Here is a 6,000-nt window from a genome sequence, read left to right as displayed (position 1 = left end):
AATCTTTCAACATAATTTGACGAATTTTACCGAAATAATAATGGCATAGAGATAGTTCAATGTTGTGTGACATATGTCAATCTGTCATCAAATATGGCTAATATTGTGAACAATATAAAAGTATTAAAATAACTTCTGCATGCGTATCAACCATTCGCCAGAGCATAAGTACACAATGGCCTTACACTACACTGGACAACAAATTTTTACAAAAGTCATGTTACTGAAATAAAATTAGTCAATTCTTATCAATTTTTATGTGCTGAACACGAATATGACAGTCAAATTGCAAAATTGGCTCTAGTTTTTTTGTAATCTGCAAGAAATTAATGTTTACATAACGAAATGCATTCCAATAGTAAAAGGTCAACTGTAATAGCCTACCTATAAAAAATCAAGTCATTGACTACATCTTAGATTTCTTCGCCTGTCTCTTGTACAGCTGTTCGGGAGCATCTCTGAGGAGTGTCCAGCAGTAGTCAGCCAGCATTGTAGTGGACCATTTTCCCTGGTATCTTTGTTCCATTGTTGCGATATCTTGATGAAAACGTTCGCCGTGTTCATCACTAACAATACCACAGTTGCTAGGAAAGAAATCCAAATGGGAATGAAGGAAGTGAATCTTTAGAGACATATTGCAGCCAAGTTTCTTATACTTCATCAACATGTCTTCTACTAGTTCCTTATAGTTTTCTGCCCTAACATTTCCGAGGAAGTTTGTAGAAACTAGGCGAAAAGCATTCCATGCTTGTTTCGCGTCACCTTCCAGCAAGTTGTTGAACCGGTCATCTTTGAAAAGCTCTCGAATCTGAGGACCCACAAAAACTCCCTCTTTAATCTTTGCTTCGCTGAGTCGAGGGAATTTTTCATGCAGGTATCGGAATGCTGGCAAAGTCCGGTCAATGGCTTTCACGAAGTTCTTCATCAAACCTAGTTTGATGTGAAGGGGTGGTAGCAAGATTTTCTGAGCCTCAACCAGAGCTGGGTGTTGGATATTCTTCTCTCCAATGGCTACATTCTGCCTGTGAGTCCATTCCTTCCTCATGTAGTGCATTTCCCTTGCTCGGCTATCCCACTCGCATAAGAAACATATGTATTTTGTATATCCTTGCTGCAGTCCCATTAAAAGGGCAACTACCTTCAAATCACCACAGAGGTGCCAGCTGTACTTGTTATACTCAATGGAATTCAGTAGCTGCCTTAAGTTATCGTATGTCTCTTTTATGTGGACAGCATACGCTACTGGAATAGATGGAAGAATGTTTCCATTGTGCAAAAGCACAGCCTTGAGACTCAGTTTCGAAGAGTCCACAAATAGTCTCCATTCTTGTGGGTCATGAGTGATTTTTAAAGCATTCATGAGGCCCTCAATATCGGAACAGAATATCAGATTACTTTCCTTTCTGAAGAAAGGCTCCAATTGCTGGTGGCGCTTTCGATATGCAGTAATTGTGACATCTTCTTCTAGAAGATTCCATTGTTGGAGTCTTGATCCTAGCAATTCTGCCTTGTTCTTTGATAAGTCCAAATCACGAATCAGGTCATTTAGTTCTTCCTGTGTTATTCTGTGTGGGGTTGATGATGCACCACAGTGAAAATCTGGATCACTGCATGCTGATGGACCAGGAGAAGAACAGGTCGACTCACCTTTGTCTTCGTCAGATGAATCAAGAGAATATTCTGCTGGAGGTTCTGGAATAGGAAGTCCCTCACCATGTGGAACTGGTCTCAATGCAGACGGAATGTTTGGGTAGACTATTCTCGACTTCTTTCGCTTCGTTATTCCGCCGGAAAGAGGAGGAACCAAGCAGAAGTAACAGTCATTTAGGTGGTTGCTTGGCTCTCTCCACACCATTGGGACTGCAAACGGCATTGATGACCTTTTGCAATTCAACCACTGTGAAAGCTGTGTTGTACATGTAGCACAGCATATATGCGGAGCCCAAGGCTTGTCTTGGTCACCAACCTTGCATCCGAAGTAAAGATGATATGCCTTCTTCACTTGAGAATTGATACTTTTCTTCTGGTTGGCAAATGTCACTTCCCCACAAATATAGCAAAAATTGTCCGCGGTATTAACACACTTTCGAGGCATTACTGTTCTTTATTGTACGTAAATGGATAAAATAATAAGTTTTATGTAACAGTAGCTTGAACTGTCTCGCACAACGTCTAAAATATTTTAAATGCTGAACCTATCTGATTGGGCTTTATATAGTACACTGCTTACGTCAGCTTCAGCAGCCGCCTGGCATTAGTATAATAGGCCTACACATGTATAGTACACTGCTGACGTCAACTTACTTCAGCAGCCGCATGGCATTAGTATTGCATTGCATCAGAAAATGATGCAATCAACTGTGGATGATGTGAGCATGATGGTATTATGCAATGTTACATCATTATTCCGGATGTTGCTGCAGTCCTACTGGAGAAATTTACACAGTGAAACATAGAAAATGAGGTATATGAATATCTTCAAAACGAGAGCCAATACAAATTTTTCACGGTTATATTCGTGTTCGGCACACCAAAATACTACAGATTAGGGCCTTTTCAAGTCAGTAATGATTTCACTGTTGACCAGTGCTATCATATAACACCATATAAAATGAAATTCTGTTATGTTTTACGACTCAAGATCATAAAATATATAACAGAAAGAGAGATAACAAGCACTTTATTTCACAACAACTGAAAGTGAACATTCAAGAGAAACGTATAGTGTGATGAATTAAATTCTGAATGAACAATTTTAATGTTCTATCAAAAGTCCAAAAACTATGGAACGTTCCGAACGAATCAGTAGTTTTATATGTCATGATATAATTATTAGATCTCAGAAACGCTTAATTACGCGTATTTGGACGCCAATTTTTGATCTGGGACGCAGAAAATCACTCAGGCGGGAGTCCTCCGTACGCTTATAATAGGTGTGCGGAAAAATTCAAAGACTTGCCAGTCCTGATTCAGCCACCTGCTTTGTGGGAAAATGTGTTGATCAGTTAGCTGTGCTGATATTTACAATGACAGAATTCAGTGACTGAAAGACCCCTTGATACATACACGTTGCCATTTTACAAGAGTACATAAAAAAGAACATGATGCAATAGCTGGGCGGCAAGTTCAAAGACTTTGACTGACGGCCGCGTGGCGAAATGTTGATATTTACAGTGATTGAATTCAGAGGCAGAAAGACCCAGGGATGTACATGTGGTCATTTATTAAAGTGCATCAAATAAACAACTTTAGCTTTCGTTATTGTGTTCATTTTCGAATGTAGCGGAATAAGCAGTGCACGTGACCTCAGAATCAAGACATGTTGAGACTTAAACAAAATGCCATTCGTAAGTGGGTGACAAGTCGCCTAAAAATGTAAACTTCGCCTTCTTCTGTTAGGAAAGCGAAAACGACTTCGCCCTGTGATTATTTAAGAAGTACATTGACTGACCACACCATATTCTTTTTTAAATGCCCCTTACCTTAGCCCGGGTAGTTTTAGTATTGTAGCGAAATGTATTCACCAAGGCATCAGTAGCTATAGTGAGTGATAACGTTACAAGAACCTCTCCATCTAAAAATAGATGCAGTCATGTCTGTGTTGATTCTGTAGGAAAGAAGGGACTGCAATTTTTGATGGTGGAACTCTTATTTTTACCAAAATGGGAGTCCTGGACGCCTAGTTTTAAAATCGTAGCGAGACCTCTGCCCGGGCGGGCGACTCACTCACTATAACACAATGACAAAATCCAGAGTGTGTTTTGAACAAGTTCACAAAGATCCAAAATAATGTAATAATCCAAAAGCCAATAAATACTTTAGTAACTCCACTGTGTTTTAAATAAATAATTCCTCTTGAAATATATCTGGTTTCAAGATCACAACTGTAAACTTTGATGACAAATTGATTCTCAGATACTGATCTAAAACAGGAATTAGCTATTTATTTATCAACTGCATATGTATACACTCATTTTTCACTTGACCTACATTATAAGATGATATGTTGGAATCCAAGGAAGAAAAAAACAACAGTCTAATTGTCAATAAGGCTTGCCCTGAGCTAAAATACCATGCAAACATTTTCTACACAAGTGACCATTATCTAAAGTACAACCTACAATCACGGACAAAATTAAGCACATAATATAGATTAAAATATACATAACATGTTGATACTTACCAGTATGAAAGTGTTATCTTAATCGTGAGTGCCGGAAATTCATGAAAAATGATTGAGAATTTTGTAATTTATGACGAGTTAAATTTATGTTTGATATATAGTGATAGTGGAACAGTTCACGGACATTAGGCATGAATGTCCTTTAAGCTGCCAGTGTACTCGTAAAACCCACAATGTCCTCACCTTTCCCAGCGATAGGATTGGTCGGTGGTCCATAGGTATTGGCAGGTGTTGATTGGGGTATGGCTGTATGCTAATTCACAAATGCCAATAAACCAAGATTTACATCCTGGTTTATTATAAGATATTCGTTATTGTTAATCAAAGAAAAGTATGCTGAATATATGTTTGCAAAACAAAACGTCCAACAAACAATGATACCACCACTACTACAATTACTAATACTGTTAATATAATATATTCGCATCTATGCAAGTATATGTTTATGAGCACACTAATGTAAATATACGCTTGAGAACGGATTTACGTCTATCTAAATTTATCTAAATTTGAATGCTGCGCAAATTTTCACAAATTTCTTGGACATTGTTACAGTGAGGAGGCAAACTTAAAAGTTTACACTTCATTCAAATTTCAGCACTTGTAAACATAAAACGATGCACGTGTGTCTCTTTCATTTAAATTTTTGTGGAACTTCGTTTAAGACATTATACAATCAAAAGGAAATAAACCTATTCTTATTTATTTGTCGATTTGTAAGTTTGTTAGATTTTGGTAATTATTTGTTGATTATGGGAAGTCTATTTTGGGAATATATTTCTCAACCCCAATAATTAGACAGCTTTTATGAGCGAACGGCGTAATGTAAAATATTCATGGGATTTTATATGACAGCATCGATTAGTTTCGTAAAATGGAATGTCCCTAACTGTTCAATATGGTGAATTGCATGAATATTTTTATGTATACGTGTTTAGTAATTTGAGATGGCAATAATTATTTGCATAAGTGTGTGGGTTTTGTTTTTTACTGCATGACTTGAGGTTTCGGGTAATAAAGGCTTACTTATAAGTAATATAAATGTGAAACAAGGGAAACCATGCAAATGATACATAAGAGTTTCGTGATGTGCGGGCATTAGATGGTTAGAGAATATTTACTTGCAGTATTCGCTCCTTTAACAACAATTTAATTGTTAATGATTGATACTGTGCTCCTTGGAAATAGGGGATAACAATGAACTTCAGGCATTTGTTTGATTCCCACAGTATGAGACCTCCTGCGAATAATACTATTTGTTCTATACATCTTGCCTAAGTTCAGATTAGATGATACATTTATTTGTTTATTTTTCTCTTTAACATTATACATAAGTTCAGTTTGAACCATAAGTCTGTATGTACATGACGCGATTGTATTAGTGCATCTTTAAATGCGTACATGTATTTTTGCCTGCCTATTATATCTTGCCGATACAAAGGAATTCTTCTTTATACTTTATAATTTATTTTATCTTACATTGATTTCTTCTCACTGCTTATGATAAACGCATTCGATTGTTCAGCTTTTGAAGTACTGTGATCTTTTGTTGTTTAGGAAACAATAGAATCCCTATGAAACTACTTTACCCTCACACATTCTTTGGCCGGAGAAAGAACCAACGATCGCAGCGGTGTAACGCAAATATGCTATAATCTGTACAACTATTACTACTGCTACTACTACTACTACTAATAATAATGATGATAATAATAAAAAATAATTATAGTGCGTATATATATATATATATATATATATATATATATATATATATATATATATATATATATATATATATATATATGTATCATGCGTTA

Source organism: Sinohyriopsis cumingii, chromosome 2 (genome assembly GCF_028554795.1).
Source record: "Sinohyriopsis cumingii isolate HCF-2022 chromosome 2, ASM2855479v2, whole genome shotgun sequence".
In the NCBI taxonomy this organism is placed as follows: Eukaryota; Metazoa; Mollusca; class Bivalvia; order Unionida; family Unionidae; genus Sinohyriopsis; species Sinohyriopsis cumingii.
This window is presented reverse-complemented; position numbering follows the sequence as displayed.